This window comes from Ovis canadensis, chromosome 15, assembly GCF_042477335.2.
Source record: "Ovis canadensis isolate MfBH-ARS-UI-01 breed Bighorn chromosome 15, ARS-UI_OviCan_v2, whole genome shotgun sequence".
Lineage (NCBI taxonomy): Eukaryota > Metazoa > Chordata > Mammalia > Artiodactyla > Bovidae > Ovis > Ovis canadensis.
Window position 1 is genome coordinate 60,218,135 of NC_091259.1, and position 19,491 is coordinate 60,237,625.

Below are 19,491 nucleotides of genomic sequence, written 5' to 3' on the forward strand. Positions count from 1 at the left end.
CAATCCTAAAGAAAATCAGCCCTGAATACTCCTTGGAAAGACTGTTGTAGAAGTTAAAGTTCCAATACTTCGGCCACCTGATTCGAAGAGCTGACATGCTGGAAAAGATCCTGATTCTAGGCAAGACTGAAGGCAAAAAGAGAAGGGGGTGGCAAAGGATGAGATCGTTATATAGTAGCACCAACTCAATGGACGTGAATCTGAGCAACCTCTGGGGGATAGTAACAGTAAAGGACAGCTTGGTGCACTACAGTCCATGGGGTCACAAACAGTCAGACAAAACTTAGCGACTGAACAACAACTGAACTGTATAAATAGAAATAAGTTAAAATGGTAAATTTTGCTATGTATAATAATTTTAATATTGGAACACCAAAGATAACTAAAAAAAGGCATTGATTACTAAAGATTAGAGAACTAATTATTGGGCCTCCAGAAAACCAAGGGATAATAATTTAACAGAGAACTTCTGTAATTTCTATAAAGAAATTCCTTACATAATATGTTCTTTGAGAATACTTAGGATTCAAAGAATATAAGACTAATGTTTGCATAAAAAGAGAAGTCTCAGTTATTCTACAACCTATATAAATGAACATTTATCAACTGCTTCAAACCTTGTCAGTTATATTGGCCGGGTAACACTGAAAGGGACAAGATATTTAGATTTTCTAACTTTTCCCCACAAAAAATAAACCACTATAAAAGATTAATGTGCTATGATAATACTAGTTTAAATCAGATGCTATGATTTTAGTAACAGAGTTAAGCATAAAAATACAACAAACCACAACACTATCTGTAGTCCATCATGGTAACAAAGACACCTGAAAAAGGTACCTAGGGATCACACAAAAAAAGCTCAGCTGCAAGCAAAACTCACTGCAACATTAAACCCAGGATGTCTCACCTAGGTGATGCAATTTTAGAGCAAAACAGAAAATCAATTAAACCAAGCTAACACTACACCCATGTAGCAAATCTAATCAACAACACTGAAGTCCAATAAAGCTAGTAACCTTTCTCTAAGTCCAATAAAGCTAGTAACCTTTCTCTAAGGACCAAATATGAATAAAGATATTGTTTCTCCTAAAGTTTTTAAAAGAAGAAAACTGCAACTACACTTGTACAATCACATTTAAAAACCAGGGAGAATGAATTCAGTCATATAAATTAATTGCTAAAATAAGTAATTTCACAATATGGCTCAAAAGTTGTTTTTAATAAAGATGTTTTACTTCTTTACAATAATATTTATGTTAAAGGCATTATATCTATGATATGAATTTCCAGGCTGATGAAATGGAGATATCCAAAGTAAAAACAAAAAATAGTTAATTACACAAGAAGACAGAAAAGATATTCACAAACAGGTAAAGACTCACTGATGAATAAAACTTAAACAAATATATTAATTCTTGGACGGCTACTATTTCTCACTTCATTCCAAAACCACCAACTGCTAGGAAACGAGGCTGGAGAGTGAGACTGAAAACCAAGTCAGAGTAAGGCCTTGAACACATAGGAAGTTTACGATGCACTGAGACACAAATATGCACACGTACAAGAGAGTCAACAAGAAAGCACTGTGCAAAGTAAGTGTCCGTTCTATGCGCTGCCAGTTTGCTGTTACGTTGTGCTCAGTCATTCAATCATGTCCGACTCTCTGCAACCCCATGGACTGGGGCCCACCAGGCTCCTCTGTCCATGGAATTTTCCAAGCAAGAATACTGGAGTAAGTTTGCTTTTCCCCCTCCAGGGGATCTTCTGACCCAGGGATCAAACCCACGTCTCCTGCACTGGCAAGTGGATTCTTTACCACTGCGCCACCTAGGAAGCCCAATGCCAGAGGTGTCATTCATCAATTTATAAACATTCTAATGCTCCCCAGTATCCATAAGCTAAAGATCCTTACCAGGCACTCAAACTGGAGACTAGCCTTTCTACTGTCATCTCCTACCCCTGCCAAACATAAAAAACATCTGACAGTGATGGAAGGCTATTAGTTATTCTTCTTGCATAACATGTTCCTTTGAGCCTCTGAGATTTTGCTCATGTAACCTAATTTTGTGGAACTTTTCTTTCTGGTTACATTATGAACTTATGAATTCAATATCAGATACAGTTCTGCGTGGAGGAGAGAAAAACTAAATTACCTTTTAACATTACTCTCAGCTGAATTCCCTGGTGGCCAGGTGGCTAGGATTTGGGGCTTTCACTGCTGTGGTCCAGGTTCAATCCCTGGTCACGGAACTGAGACTGTGCAAGTTGTGTGGTGCATTGAAAAAAAAAAATTACTTTCAGCCTAAGACTGTATTTCGAGAAGTATTTTAGATGGCTGCAAGGCTTTTAACTTATTCTCACAACAGAGTCAACATCCATCTATGAATGTATCTTAAGGATAAAATAAGCTGAATTAATTTTAAAAGATACATGCATCCCAATGTTCATACCAGATTATTTACAACAGTCAAGACATGGAAGCAAGGTAAATGTCCATCAACAGAGGAACAGATAAAGATGTGGTGTATATATACAATGAAACACTACTCAGTCATCAAAAAGAATGAAAAATGCCATTTGTAGCAACATGGAAGGACCTAGAGATTATCATTCTAAGTGAAATAAGTCACAAAGAGGAAGACAAATACCAGATGATATCACCTATACATAGAATCTAAAATATGATACAAATGAACCTATTTACAAAACAGAGACTTACAGACTTAGAAAACAAACATGGTTATCAAAGGGAAAAGGTGGGGGAGGGATAAATTAGGAGTCTGAGATTAGCAGATACAAACTACTATATAGAAAATAAAGAGGTTCTATTTATAGCACAGGGAACTATATTCAATATACTATAATAAACTATAGCAGAAAAGAATGTGAAAAAGAATATATACACACTTACATATACAAATATATCTAAAACTGATTCACTTTGCTGTGTACAAGTAACTAACACAAATCAATTATACTTCAATAAAAAAAATTATTTTAAAAAGATGAGCTGGAAAAAAATCTGCATCCTCAAAGAACAGTTGAGTGGAAAGTTCAAAATTCTAGTGTAAGTTTTACATTAGCTTTACTCAAGAACTTTTAAAGTCTAATTGTAGAAATTTAAGGTAGTTCAGACAGTAAAGCGTCTGCCTACAATGCGGGAAACCTGAGTTCAATCCCTGGGTCGGGAAGATCCCCTGCAGAAGGAAATGGCAACCCACTCCGGTATTTTTGCCTGGAAAATCCCATGGATGGAGGAGCCATGGCGTTGCAAACAGTCGGACACAACTGAGCAACTACACTGAAGGTAAGGAAGGGCTTCTCTGGCAGCTCAGACTGTAAAGAATCTGCCTGCAATGCGGGAGACCTGGGTTCGACCCCTGAGTTGCAAAGATCCCCTGGGAGGAGGGCATGGCAACCCACTCCAGTATTCTTGCCTGGAGAATCCCCATAGACAGAGGAGCCTGGAGGCTGCAGTCCATTGGGTCACAAACAGTTGGGACACAACTGAGTGACTACACACCCACACACAAGGTAAGGAAAAGCAAGATCCACTTTTTATGAGAGAAAACTAGAAAAAATGGCAATATAAGAAACATCTCAAATTACCTTATTTATGCAGTTTAGCATTTTATCTTTCCCAATTTATAAATGATAAGCTGCAGAATACGGACCTTATCTATCTTAATCACAGCTATACTCACAGTTTTGGTACCTGCCTGCACTAAATGAAATAATGAAAGAAACCACCAAGTAGGCAGCATTCACTAAGGTTGTCGAGAGTCTGCATTTTTGGCAAGTTAAAATAGATATAGCTCACAGGGACACACATCATAAAACTCAATAAACAGGTTTTAGAACCAGAAGGCCAAATTTACTAATCAATGTAAGAAATAGCTTTCATAAGGATGGGAATATTCAAGTCAATATGACTAACAAATTTTCTCATTCAAGCTGACACTTCTGATTTATATGCTTTTCTATATGTTGCACTTCAATAAAAACGTTTCCTTGTAAAATAAAAATCTAGTCGTTGCCTGAAATGGAAACATGGAGTTTTATACACACACCCACTTAAAGTACACATTTTAAGTCAAGTCAGAAGGAAGAATGGTAAGTAGAGTTAGAGTGCCAAGGTCCTTGAATTGTCCAGAAGGGTAAAGGAATCACTTACCTGTAGACTTGTAAGTCATGGCTGTGTGCCACAACTTCTAGGGTAATCACTTAATAACAAGGAAAAAAAAAAGGTATAACATCCCAATTAATAAAGAATATCGAATAATTTTTTTAAAGACTACAAATCCAAATAACACAAGAAGAGAAAAAAGAAATACTTAGGACCAAAAAAAGCACATTAAAACTATGGTAGATTTACTTTTAATCCAAATATATAATTATATTAAATGTAAATGTACTAGATTTCCCTAGTGGCTCAATGATAAAAAATCTGCCTGCCAGTGCAGGAGACACAGGTTCGATCCCTGATCCAGGGAAGATCTTACATGCTGCAGAGCAACTAAGCCCATGCACCACCACTATTGGGTCTGTGCTCTAGAGGTCAGGAACCTCAACTACTGATCCCATGTGCCACAAATACTGAAGTCCAAGCTCCTTGTAGCCTGTGCTCTGCAACAAGAGAAACCACTGCAATGAGAAACCCCCACCCTGCAACTAGAGATTAATCCCCACTTGCATCAACTACAGAAAAGCCCGTGCAGCAATGAAGACCTAGCACAGCCAAAAATAAATAAATAAATATTTTTTAAAAATGTAAATGTACTAATGTTCCAATTTTAAAAACAATTACCAGACTGGACAAACACAAAACCTAACTAGATGACTACTAAGACACATCTGAAACACAAGAATTCAAAAACGATGAATGTAAAAAGATAGAGGGACATTCCTGATAGTCCCACAGTTAAGACTCTGCATCCACGTATGGATGGCTAATAGACACATGAAAAGATGCTCAATATTAGGAAAATGCAAATCAAAGCTACAATGAGGCATCATCTCACACCAGTCAGAATGGCCATCATCAAAAAGTCTACAAACTGTAAATGCTAGACAGGGTATGGAGAAAAGGGAACCCTCCTGCACTGTTGGTGGGAATGCAAACTGATACAGCCATTATAGAGAACAGTATGGAGATTCTTTAAAAAACTAGGAAAAAAAAAACTACCATATGACCCAGCAATTGCACTGCTGGGTATATACCCTCAGAAAACCATAACTGAAAAGACACATGTACCCTAATGTTCACTGCAGCACTATTTACAATAGCTAGGACACAGAAACAACCTAAATGTCCACTGGCAGATGAATGGATAAAGAAGTTGTGGTACATATACAAAGGACTATTAGTCAACTATAAAAAGGAATGCATTTGAGTCAGTTTTAATAAAGTGGATGAACCTAAAGCCTATTACACAGAATAAGTAAGTCAGACAGAAACAAGCATCATATATTAACATATATACATGGAATCTAGAAAGGTGGAACTGATGATCCTATTTGCAGGGCAGCTTCCCAGGTGATGCTGCTGGTAAAGAATCCGCCTGCCAATGCAGGAAATATGAGGCAGGTTTGATTCTGGTTGGTGAAGATCCCCTGGAGTAGGAAACGGCAACCAACCATTCCTGTGTTCCCGCCTGGAGCATCCCATGGACAGAGGTGCCTTGTAGGCTATAGTCCATAGGGTAGCAAAGAGTAGGACATGACTGAAGCGACTTAGCACACAAAGGAATATGAAGAACAGACTTTTGGTAAGAATGGGGGAGGGAGAGGGCGGGATGACTTGAGTAGTACTGAAACACATACATTGTTGTTGTTCAGTTGCTAGGTCATGTCCCAATCCGACTCTTTGTGATCCCACGGACTGTAGCGTGTCAGGCTTCCCTGTCCTTCACTATCTCCTGGAGTTGGCTCAAACTCCTGTCCATTGAGTCAGTGACGCTATCCAACCATCTCATCCTCTGCTGCCCCCTTCTCCTCCTACTCTCAATTTTTCCCAGCATCAGGGTCTTTGCCAATGAGCTGACTCTTCGCATCAGGTGGCCAAAGTATTGGAGCTTCAGTTTCAGCATCAGTCCTTCCATGAATCAGGGTTGATTTCCTTTAGGATTGACTGGTTTGAGCTCCTTGCTGTCCAAGGGACTCAAGAGTCTTCTCCAGCACCATGGTTCAGTTCAGTTCAGTCGCTCAGTCATGTCCGACCCACACTCAGCTTTCTTTATGGTCCAACTCTCACATCCACAAATGACCACTGGAAAAACCATAGCTTTGACTACACGGACCTCTGTCAGCAAAGTGGTGTCTCTACTTTTGAATAGGCTGTCTAGCTTTGTCATAGCTTTCCTTCCAAGGAGCAAGCGCCTTTTCATTTCATGGCTGCAGACACTGTCCGTAGTGATTTTGGAGCCCAAGAAAATAAAATCTGCCTCAGTTTCCACTTTTTCTCCTTCTATTTGCCATGAAATGATAGGACCAGATGCCATGATCTTAGTTTTTGAATGCTGAGTTTTAAGCCAGCTTTTTCACTCTCCTCTTTCACCATCAAGAGGCTCTTTAGTTCCTCTTCACTTTCTGCCATAAGGGTGGTATCATCTGCATATCTGAAGTTGCTAATATTTCTCCAGGCAATCTTTGATGACAGCTTGTGACACATACATTACCATATGTAAAATAGCCAGTGGGAATTTGCTGTATGATGCAGGGAACCCAAAGCCAGTGTTCTGCGACAACCTAGAGGGGTGGATTGGGGAGGGAGGTGGGAGAGAGATTTAAAAGGGAGTGTGTGTGCTAAGTCACTTCAATTGTGTTCAACTCTTTGCAACTCTATGGACATAGATCACCAGGCTCCCCTTCCATGGAATTCTCTAGTCAGGAATAGTGCAGTGGGTTGTCATGCTCTTCTCCAGAAATCTTCCCAATGCAGGGATTGAATCCAAATCTTTTGCATCTGTACTGGCAGGCAGGTTCTTCACCACTAGTGCCAGCTGGGAAGCCCTTAAGAGAGAGAGGATATGGGTACACCCGTGGCTGATTCATGTTGATGTATGGCAGAAAGCATCACAATATTGTAAAGTAATTATTCTCCAACAAAACCTATACCAATATCAGAGTAAGTACATTAATTAGTCCATGCTCATTCACTCAGTCATGTCCGACTTTTGCAACACCATGGACTGTAGCCCACTAGGCTCCTATGTCCATGGGATGTCCCAGCAAGAATACTGGAGTGAGTTGCAATTTCCTCCTTCAGGGGATATTCCCAACACGGGGATCGAACCCACATCTCCTGCATTGGCAAGTGGATAACATCAAAGTAAACTTAAGGGCAAAAAGCATTACTAGAAATAGTGGAATACCTGATGATGACAAAAGGTTCAAGTCACCAAGACCATAACAACAATTCCAAATTTGTGCACACCTAATATCAAAGGCTCAAAAACACAAGTTAAAAATGGAAAAACTATAAGGATAAATATACAGAGACACAATCATGAGAAATTTTAACATACCTCTCTCAATAATAGAACAGACAAAAACTGAAAAAAGACACAGAATATTTGAACCACTTGATTAACAAAACTGATCCAGTGACCATATATTGAATTCTGCACCTAATATATACACATTCTCTTCAATCACACAGGGAATACTTATTAAAACCGACATAACATATGGACCATAAATAAAGTCTCAAGAAAATTAAAAACACTGAAAATATATTCTCTGACCACAGTACAATTAGACATCAAAAATTTAAAGAAAATTATAAAAAATAACTCCCCAAGTGTTTGAAAGTAATAACTTCTAAATAACCCATGAGTCAAAAGAGAAATCAGAAATTAGAAAGCATTTTGTACTGAATAACAAAACTGCTGCATAACAAATCTCCAAAACAGTACTACAATAGTACTTAAAGGGAAATTTATACAATTATACACACACACTTATATGCAGCATGTATTAGGAAAACAATGACAACAAAAATACCCAGAGCTATATATTTCTCTCTTAAGAAACAGCAGGAAATAAACAAAAGAAACCATAAGAAAGGAAATAAAAAGCAGAAATAAGACAGAAAACACATGACTGAGAATCAACAAGGCTGGTAAATAGTTTTCTGGGGGAAAAAAAAAAACACATTAAATTTATACGTGCTCAGTTGCATTCAACTCTGTGACTCTATGAACTGTAGCCCGCTGGGCTCCTCTGTCCATGGGATTTCCCAGGCAAGAATTCTGGAGTGATTTGCCATTTCCTTCTCCAGAATTAAACTTATAAACCTTAAGTAAATCTTACCTAGGAATGAAAGGTACAGATAACGAGTATTAGAAACTAATGAAGCATGACTACAGACAGATTCTGTAGACATTAGAACATGAATAATTTGTGCTAATAAGTTTGAAACATTAAATGAAATGTACACAGTCCTAGAAATGTAAGAAAAAATAAGAAAGAGAAAAGAAAATCTTAAATCTTACTAAAAAATTAAAGCTCCATTTAAAAAAATTTCCCCATGGTTGCAAAAGTCCAGAATTGCCAAGCCATTCTTAAATAAAAAGAATAAGGTGGGAGGATTTGCTCTCTGGTAAATCAACAATTTTTATATTTAAGTTATACTGGGTAGGTTTTGTATTGTTGCAATAGTAGACAAAGCAATTATCAGAACAGAAATTCCAGAAACAGACTGTCTGTAAAATGAATTTACAGACAGACATTCATTAAAAAATTGACATGGCAGAGCACTGAGGAAAAGAAATGTTTTCAAATATATGATGTTGGGATAATTACACATCCATATTGAAAAAAACTAAACCTGACATCTATGTGATAGAACACATAAATATCAATTTCAGGTGGATTATAAACCTAAATGTGAAAGGCGAAACAAAACACAAAAAACAAAGCAAAATTTCTAAAGTATTATACGGGAAGCTATCTTCATTACTCACACTATGGAAAAACTACTTAAAATGGGACACAAAATTCAGATTTTTATAGACTGATACATCTATCTCCATTAAAACTAACATTTTCTATGAAAAAGTTTTAAGAGTGAAAAACGCAAGCAAGCATAAGTTGGCCTATTCGGAAGAAAAAATTACACGTTTTGTTCTTCTTTATGGAGAATAAAGGACACATGTTTTGAAGGAGGATGAAGCAACAGTTATCACAGTGTCTCTGTCACTGCCTTAAAGTTTTTCTTTTAACTGTGAGTATAGTCTCTCTGATGTGCACCTTAACTTTTCTGTCCATGGCAGAATTTAAGCAGATAATTTCTGATTTGGAAAAATACTTCTGATAATACAATAAAGTAATCAAAACTAAAAACCCAAAGAAAAAAGCAAAGCTCAAAAATACCCTCCTTTCAACTCTATTAAAAAACACATTTCCAGCATACTAATTTTTTTTTAAAGTTATAAGAAATAAGAAAACTAAAGGCTTTGCTCTCATGGGGTTTAAAACTGGCAATAAACATACCTTACAATATAGGTATATATTATTTAGGTGTGGAGGATAAATTCTTTAATACAAAACGCAAAAAACAAAGCTAAATTTCTAAAGTATTATATGGGAAGCTATCTTCATTACTCACACTGTGGAAACACTACTTAAAATGGGACACAAAATTCAGATTTTTATAGACTGATACATCTATCTACATTAAAACTAACATTTTCAACTAGTTTTTGTTTTGTTTAAAGACAGAATCTCCAAATAGTAGATCAGGATCTCAATGTCTCATCTGGTCAAGCACTGAAGTTGTTGTATCTTCCTTACATGGACAGTACCCCAAAATTTCAGAGAAAGAGTAGTCCACTTAGGTGGCTCCTTTAAATGTAAAGACATATTTTAGTCCTCTTTGAAATATTCCTACCCACTTATGGTCACAAGATTTCCAGAAATTAGAATAGCTCCTTTTCACATAAATATTAAACATATCTACTTTTAAAACAGTATTTCTTCTGTATTCATTCAGAGCTCTTTGGCTAAGCTTATTTCTCCAAAACAGTTTTCAAAATCCCTACTAGTACATTTATTACATGCCTTCCCTGGTGGCTCAGCAGTAAAGAAACCGCCTGCAATGCAGGAGATGTGGGTTTGATCCCTGGGTCAGGAAGATCCTCTGGAGAAGGAAATGGCAACTGCTCCAGTAGTCTTGCCTGGGAAATCCCATGGACAGAGGAGCTGGAGGGCTACAGTGCATGGGATCGAAACAGAGTCGAACACAACTTCGTGACTACACAACAACATTCATTATGTCCTCCCATATAAAAGCAATTTAATGATCATTTCCAACACTAACCAATCTCATACTGAACACTGTGGCTATTCATTTTTTGTTCAACAGTAGTTTCAGCATTTGTACCTAACACTCCTGTGCAACCATACATACAAAACTTCACACAGCATTATACTCTAATACCTTTTTTCCTATCCCACTCCCAATCCATGTCATGTAATTTATTCTATATTATATAAATAAATTTATTCAGTCCATCACCAGAAGGTCTGATAAAATGAAGCTTATATTGAGGTTAAGACCAACTGAAACAAATAAGAACATTTAATTATCAACAAATATGGTTCTGCAGAACACAAAATAGAATGGTAAGCATTGTAGTTATACTTCTGGTTCTGTCTGAACATGCCTAGCTCTCCCAAGAAATCATTTCTCTGTTTGAAAAAGGGAAGCATCTTCAGGTGATTTCATAACCCACTCTTAATGCTTCTACCACCTTTTCAGTCAGGAAATTCTTCCATATATATGACTTAAATTCACATGTTTTAGCTTAAGCCTTTCTCCTATCGTTCAGATCTTAAACTGAAAATTAATAAGCTATTATCTTTTCTGTAGTGAGTGAGTGAGTGAGTGAAGTCGCTCAGTCATGTCCGACTCTTTGCAACCCCATGGACTATAACCTACCAGGCTCCTCCCTCCATGGGATTCTCCAGGCAAGATTACTGGAGTGGGTTGCCATTTCCTTCTCCAGGGGATCTTCCTGACCCAGGGATTGAACCCAGGTCTCCAGCATTCCAGGCAGATGCTTTAACCTTTGAGCCACCAGGGAAGCCCTATCTTTTCTGTAACATATTACAAATTCAAAACTTTTTTCAGTTGTACTTTTGCTTCTTGAGGTGACTAAACAATTCTCATTTGAATATCACATTTTAATTCCATGATTAAATAAACCTATAATTTTCCTTGTGTATAAGGAACATTTTGAAGCGATTCTGATAATTCAGTATTAGCCAGTAACAATCATCAACAAAGCAAATTTTATCAAAGCCACTGAATTTTAAAACTAATTTGTTTATCTTACTATCTACTTAACAGTTTAAGTGACAGGTATTAAAAATTGTCATATAAATTACAAAATTCTAGTACAGCAAAATACCTGAGAAACGCTTAAATTTATGTAACAGATTTACTTCATATAGTTCAGCTTTCCACAGATGATTACAGTTTTTTCACTCTTATTGTTTCAGGAACACCAAAGTATCCTGTACTTTCTGCACATATTTCACCTATACAAAATTTATCAAGGAAGGGTAGTACAGATTTGTGTTTCAGTACTAGAGCTCCAGAACCAGACTGTTGAGCCAAAACCCCAGTGTAGCCAGTTAGTAAACTATATATTGGGGTTAGCCAAATAAAAGGTTCATTCTTTTTTTCCCCATTAAGATGGCTCTAGTAGCACTCAGATATCTTTAACTTCATTCAAAACAAAATTAGATTGTACTGTGACAGCTGTCATATCAGTGTGCATTTAAAAAAAATTATCAAAATTCATGAATTTTTGTGTAGTCATTTTGAAGACGGAAGAAAAAAGGACCATTTTCGGCATATTAAGTTTATTATTTCAATAAAGGTAAAAACCAACTAAAATGCAAAAAAGACTTGCGCAGTGTATGAAGAAGGTGCCGTGACTGATGGAACATGTCAAAAGTGGTCTGCAAAGCTTCATGCTGGAGATTTCTCAATAGATGATGCTCCACAGTTGGGGAGACCAGTTGAAGTTGATAGCAATCAAAGCAAAGACATTAAATGAGAACAATCAACGTTATACCATGTGGAAAATAGCTGATATACTCAAAATATCTAAATCAAGTGCTGAAAACCATGGGCTGAAAATCAGCTTGGTTTTGTTAATCATTTTGATGTTTGGGTTCCATATAAGTTCACGTATTTTTGTATGCAAATCTCTATTAAAACATTCTGTTTTTATTTATTTATTTATTTATTTTGGTTTTTTGCTTTTTTTTTCGGGATGGTCTTTTTTTTTCTTTTTTTCTTTTTTATTTTTTTAAATCTTTGATTCTTACATGTGTTCCCAAACATGAGCCCCCCTCCCACCTCCCACCCCATAACATCTCAGTGGGTCATCCCCATGCACCAGCCCCAAGCATGCTGTATCCTGCGTCAGACATAGACTGGCGATTCAATTCTTACATGATAGTATACATGTTAGAATGCCATTCTCCCAAATCATCCCACCCTCTCCCTCTCTGAGTCCAAAAGTCCGTTATACACATCTGTGTCTTTTTTCCTGTCTTGCATACAGGGTCGTCATTGCCATCTTTCTAAATTCCATATATATGTGTTAGTATACTGTATTGGTGTTTTTCTTTCTGGCTTACTTCACTCTGTATAATCGGCTCCAAAAACATTCTGTTTTTAAAACAAACTGTGACAGGCAATGAAAACTAGATACTGTGCAATCATGTGGAATGAAGAGATCGTGGAACAAGCAAAATGAACCACCACCAACCACACCAAAGGCTGGTCTTCATTCAAAGATGATGCTGCTGTATACACAGTGGTATTAGAAGGGAGTCCTCTATTACGAACTCCTTCTGGAAAATCAAATGATTAATTCCAAGAAGAACTGCTCCCAGTCAGACCAAGTGAAAGCAGTACTTAAGGAAAAGCATCCAGAATCGGTCAACAGAAAACACACAATCTTCCATCAGGATAATGCAAGATTGCATGTTTCTCTGATGATACATGCTACAGCTTGGCTGGGAAGTTCTGATTCATCTGCCATATTCACCAGACACTGTATCTTCAGATGTCCATTTATTTCAGTCTTATAAAGTTCTCTTAACGGAAAAACTCTCAACTCCCTGGAAGACTGTAAAAGGCACCTGGAACAGTTCTTTGTTCAAAAAGATAAAAAGTTTTTTGAGAAGACGGAATTATGAAGTTGCCTTAAAAATGGTAGAAGGTAGTGGAACAAAACAGTGAATAGGCTGTTCAATAAAGTTCCTGGTGAAAATGAAAAATGTGTCTTTTATTAACTTTTTGGCCAACTCAACACTACTGAGAAAAGTTATTTGAACCTATCTGTGCCTCAATTTCCTCATGGTAAAATGAGAACAAATAGTGGTTAAGAATCCGCCTTGCAGTGCAGAGGAGGCAAGTTCAATCCTCATGGGGGAAGTAAGATCCCACATGCTGCAGAGCAACTAAGCCTGAGCACTCGGAGGCCATGCCTTGCAACTAGAGAGCCCACATGCTGCAATGACTGAACCTGCATGTCACAACTAGAGAGTCCATGCGCCACATCAAAAGATCCTGCATGATGCAAGTAAGACCCGACAGTCAAATAAACAAACATACAAGAAAGAATATCAATCAGACTGAGACTGAAATAACTACCTAGATTGTTTTTACATAAAAGACTAAATACTACAGTAAATATATTGAAAACAAATGTACAATATTTTGGAGAGGAAAGTTTTAAGAATTTTGAAAGTACAAAAAGAATCCTCCATATAAAACTAAACATACTCAAGTCTTTCTGTGGAGAGGAACTATTTTCAATTTCTGGAGGCTTTGTGAGGATTAAATCGGTAGGAATAGAGAGGGTGCTGACAGTAAATCCCTGCATGGAGCCTACAGAGGATCATCTATGCAGGCCAAATTATATGGGTAGATTCTTCTCATTTTACATAGAGATTAAAATAAACTCTAAGAGCACATAATATATAAGGTGGTAGAGCAAAGATCATAGTTCAGTATCCCTTACTCTTGCCCTTCAACTTTTCCGCCACATCACATTAACTATAAAAATTTCATGAACCAAAGGAAATAAACATTCCATATTAAACAACTTGATAAACAAACATAAGAGGTTTACACATTAATAACTGCAATAGCCATCCTGTTTTGTTCTATTTACTTAATGTCAATATGCTGGTGCTTATGTCATCTTCTTAAAGAAAGTCCTATTTACTCAGTTTCCTAATGACTGGACAGATTCAATATTTTATGGTTGCCTATATGAAGGACATTATGCTAGACACCAAGGACAGAAATTTAAAAGATCTAAGATGGATTTTGTGCAGCCTTAAGAACTATCAGATTGAGACTGAAGTAACCATTTAGATTGTGTTTACATAAAAGACAAGAACATTACAGTAAAAACTTTGAAAACAAATGTACAATATTCTGGAGAGGAAAGTGTTAAGAATTTTGGAAGTACAAAAGGAATGCTTTATCTAAAACTAAACGAACTCAGTCTTTTTGTGAAAAGGAACTATAGGTCAAAATATTTTTAGTCCAGAGGTGGCCTAAAATCTGTCTAAATCACATTCTCTATTTCCCTATTATAAACAACTTAACTCACCTTCTAATTTAAAGTACACATCTCCATTCAGCTCCAAGAAAGCTGGCAACCAAGCTTATCCTCTCCAGCAAAACACTGGACAACTCTTCTTTAAGAAATGTGACTGGCAAAAAGACTTAAAAGAGCTAACATCAGAGACTTTCCCCCAAAAGAAATCAGGCAAATTGTCCTACAGAGACGCCCAATAAACCCACATAAGAGCTTAAAAGCAAATTTTTGTGTTCAACTCTTAAAAAAGGCAGACAGTTAAGAATTACTAGTTCTCTGAGGACCACATCAAACAAGAAATTAAAAAACTGAATAAAAAGTGAAAAGCAATTTATAAAAAACTGAGTAATGAGAAAGTCATATCCCTTTAATGTTCTCAAAATGACAAGAGATATGGCAGAGATTAACAAACGTTGAAAATCAATTATACTTCAATAAAAAAATGTTAGTGACAAGAGAAGATGCTAGACTCAAAAAAGATTCTACAGACAGAAACAATCAGAAAACAAAGAGTTCTTTGAAATTAAAATGATAGCACAAATAAAATGTAATAGAAGTTGAGAAAATCTTTTGAGAATTAAAACAGAAACAAATGAAAAAGGGACAAGATAAGATACAGTTAGAGGATCAATCCACAAGGTCTAATAAGAATTCCAGAGTGAAAATGGAGAACAGAATATCACATTAGTTAAGAAATTTTCCTGAAACTAAACTTATGTTTCCAATTTGAAAGGATTTATACCTATTACTCAGCATATAAAATGAAAACAAACACATTACCATGAAAGATCAAAAGACGAAGAGTTATAATGGCAACACTAGACACTACAAGACAATATATTAATGTCTTCAAATTTCTGAAGAAAGAACACATCCAACCTAAAATTCTAACGCCACCAAACTTCAGTGGAAGGGCTGTACAAACACATTTTCAGATATACAAGGTCTAAAAAAACTTTCTCCCATGTTCCTTTTTGGGATTTTCTCCAAGATGGTGGAGTAGAAGGACACATGCTCATCTTCTGCGAGAACTCCTAAGAATCTGTATGCAGGTCAAGAAGCAACAATTAGAACTGGACATGGAACAAAAGACTGGTGCCAAATTGGGAAAGGAGTATGTCAAAGTTGTATATTGTCTCCCTGCTTATTTAACTTATATGCAGAGTACATCATGAGAAACGCTGGGCTGGATGAAGCACAAGCTGGAATCAAGATTGCTGGGAGAAATATCAATAACCTCAGATATGCAGATGACACCACCCTTATGGCAGAAAGTGAAGAACTAAAGAGCCTCTTGATGAAAGTGAAGGAGGAGAGTGAAAAAGTTGGCTTAAAACTCAACATTCAGAAAACTAAGATCATGGCATCTGGTCCCACCAGTTCAATTCAGTCGTTCAGTCGTGTCCGACTCTTTGCGACCCCATGAATCGTAGCACACCAGGCCTCCCTGTCCATCACCAGCTCCGGGAGTTCACTCAAACTCATGTCCATCGAGTAGGCGATGCCATCCAGTCATCTCATCCTCTGTCGTCTCCTTCTTCTCCTGCCCCCAATCCCTCCCAGCATCAGAGTCTTTTCCAACGAGTCAACTCTTTGCATGAGGTGGCCTAAGTATTGGAGTTTCAGCTTTAGCATCAGTCCTTCCAATGAACACCCAGGACCGATCTCCTTTAGAATGGACTGGTTGGATCTCCCTGCAGTCCAAGGGACTCTCAAGAGTCTTCTCCAACACCACAGTTCAAAAGAATAATTTCTTCGGCATTCAGCTTTCTTCCCAGTCCAACTCTCACATCCATACATGACCACTGGAAAAACCATAGCCTTGACTAGACAGACCTTTGCTGGCAAAGTAATGTCTCTGCTTTTGAATATGCTGTCTAGGTTTGAATATGCTGTCATAACTTTCCTTCCAAGGAGTAAGCATCTTTTAATTTCATGGCCGCAGTCACCATCTGCAGTGATTTTGGAGCCCAAAAAAACAAAGTCTGACTCTGGTCCCATCACTTCATGGCATATAGATGAGGAAACAATAACAGTGACTGACTTTATTTTTCTGGGCTCCAAAATCACTGCAGATGGTGACTGCAGCCACGAAATTAAAAGACACTTGCTCCTTGGAAGAAAAGTTATGACCAACTAAGATAGCATATTAAAAAGCAGAGACATTACTTTGCCAACAAAGGTCTGTCTACTCAAATCTACGGTTTTTCCAGTAGTCATGTATGGATGTGAGAGTTGGACTATAGAGAGAGCTGGGCACTGAAGAATTGATGGTTTTGAACTGCGGTGTTGGAGAAAACTCTTTGAGAGTCCCTTGGACTGCAAGGAGATCCAACCAGTCTATCCTGAAGGAAAACAGTCTTGAATATTCATTGGAAGGATTGATGTTGAAGCTGAAACTCCAATACTATGGCCACCTTGTGGGAAGAACTGACTCACTGGAAAAGACCCTGATGCTGGGAAAGATTGAAGGCGGGAGGAGAAGGGGATGACAGAGGATGAGATGGTTGGATGGCATCACTGACTCAATGGACATGAGTTTGAGTAAGCTCCAGGAGTTGGTGATGGACAGGGAAGCCTGGTGTGCTGCAGTCAACGGAGTCGCAAAGAGTCAGACACAACTGAGCATCTCAACTGAACACGTTCCTTTTATTAGGAAGCTACTTACTGGTAGATAGGTTTACATAATGAGGGAGTGAACAATAAAGAAGAAAAATGTAATCTGAGAAACAAGGAATCCATGCACATGAGAGACAAGGAAAACCTCAAAATAAAAATAAAGGTTGACAGCTGTACATCACTCATGGAGGGTAACTAGTATAGAAAGCAGAGACATCAATTTGCCGAAAAAGGTCCCTATAGTCAAAGCTATGGTTTTCCCAGTAGTCATGTATGGATGTGAGATTTGGACCATAAAGAAGGCTGAACACCAAAGAATTGATGCTTTCAAATTATGGTGCTGGAGAAGATGCTTGAGAGTACCTTGGACAGCAGAAGATCAGTCAATCTTAAAGAAAATCAACCCTGAATATTTACTGGAATGACTGATTCTGAAGCCGAAGCTCCAGTACTTTGGCCACACTGATGCAAAGAGCTGACTCACTGGAAAAGACCCTGATGCTGGGAAAGACTGAGGGCTGGAGGAGGGGGTGGCAGAGGATAATATGGTTGGATAGAAAAGTCAGTGGATATGAATTTGAGCAAACTTTGGGAGATGCTGAAGGTCAGGCAAATAAATTAGAAAGGATTGTAAGATTCTGGGGAGATGTCCCAGGCAGATCAAACTGAGAGAAAACCTGATACATTCAAGTTCTGAAGAAAATCTGCCATCTTATGAAAGGAGGAATAAAAAATTATATTCGTATTTGCCTGTGCTTGCATAAAAAAATCCCAGAGTATATATAACATATATATATATAATTACTAATGGAGGAGGAAATAAGGAATGAGGTCACACGAACAGAAGCCGTAGTAAGGTTTTCTTGAATATAATTTTATATAATTTTGATTTGTGAAATATGTGACTGTATTAACAGTTAAAAATAAAGTTAGGGGAGAAAAAAAGTGGTCCAGTTTAAAGTCCTAACAGAAATGGATTGACTTCTTAAGTATCTCCTTCAACTTTGGAAGCTCTAATTCAAGAATTTCAACTCGAAGATGCTTAAACTATTAGTCATATTTACAACGTACCTTTCCTGAAACACCATACTCCTCTGTCACTTCTCTGTACCTTTTACTTATACCTTTCAAAGTAACTGCACTCATCACACTATACTGTACTCAGTCATGTCTGACTCTTTGTGACCCCAAGAACTGTAGCCCACCACACTTCTCTATCCATGGGATTTTCCCAGCAAGAATAATAGAGCTGGTTGCTGTTTCCTCCTCCAGGGGCTCTTCCTGACCTAGGGAATCAAACCTGAATCTCCTGTGTCTCCTGCACTGGCAGGTGGATTCTTTACCACTGATCCATCTGGGAATCCCATTATATATATCTTCCATGATGAAATGTTTATTTCTTAAGAGTAGGCTCATATTAAACTACTTGACCGCATAGCAGTTTTCAGTGCCAGGCACTCTTCTAAATACTTTACCTTTTAGTAACTAACTTAATCTCCACAGTACCTGTATATGATAGGTCCTATTATTTTTATTTTATAGAAAAAGAAGTCAATAATTTGCCCCTCATCAGTGATTAGAGTTAAAATATGAAACCCAGACACAGTGCTCATAATTACTAGCTCTACTGATTAGCTTTACCATTTCAGAACAAGATATGGAAAAAATTCCTTCTGTTCTAAATATAATATGAAGCTATAAGATACAACTGGTTTAATATTATCTAGAACCTAGTAGTTCTCAAAATATGGTCCACCAAGGATCTCTAGGACCCTCTGGCTGGGCCCACTACTCTCCTGAGGGTCAAAACCATTTTCGGAATATCAAGATGTTATTTGGCTTTTTATCACTTTCATTCTCTCATGAGTGTATAGTGGAGTTTCTCAGAGCCTATGTGGTGTGTGATACTATAAGAGACTGAATGCAGAAGCAGTTATTAGAACCAGATGACGTTTAATACATCAGCTATTACAGAGATTTGCAAATATGCAAAATGATGCGACTCTTTCACTAAATTTTTGTTTGGAAAATAGTTCTCTTTCATTAAAATGATTATGTCAACATGTAATAGATTTTATACTATTATTTTTAGATGAAATAAATATTTTAAAATTTTCTCAATTAACTTTTGATGCAGTAAACAGGGATATAAAAAGCTCTTTAGAAGCCTCAACAATTTGTGAAAGTGTAACAGGATTTTAAGAAGAAACAAAGAGCACTGACCTAGCCAGTC

At 37.3% G+C, this 19,491-nt stretch overlaps 1 protein-coding gene across 7 annotated transcripts in view; it reads right to left on the bottom strand.

Moving 5' to 3' along the window:
- The window catches only part of RAB6A (RAB6A, member RAS oncogene family), an 83,195-nt gene that overhangs the window by 59,055 nt on the left and 4,649 nt on the right, over positions 1-19,491 (bottom strand). The gene's annotated exons all lie outside the window — the stretch shown is intronic.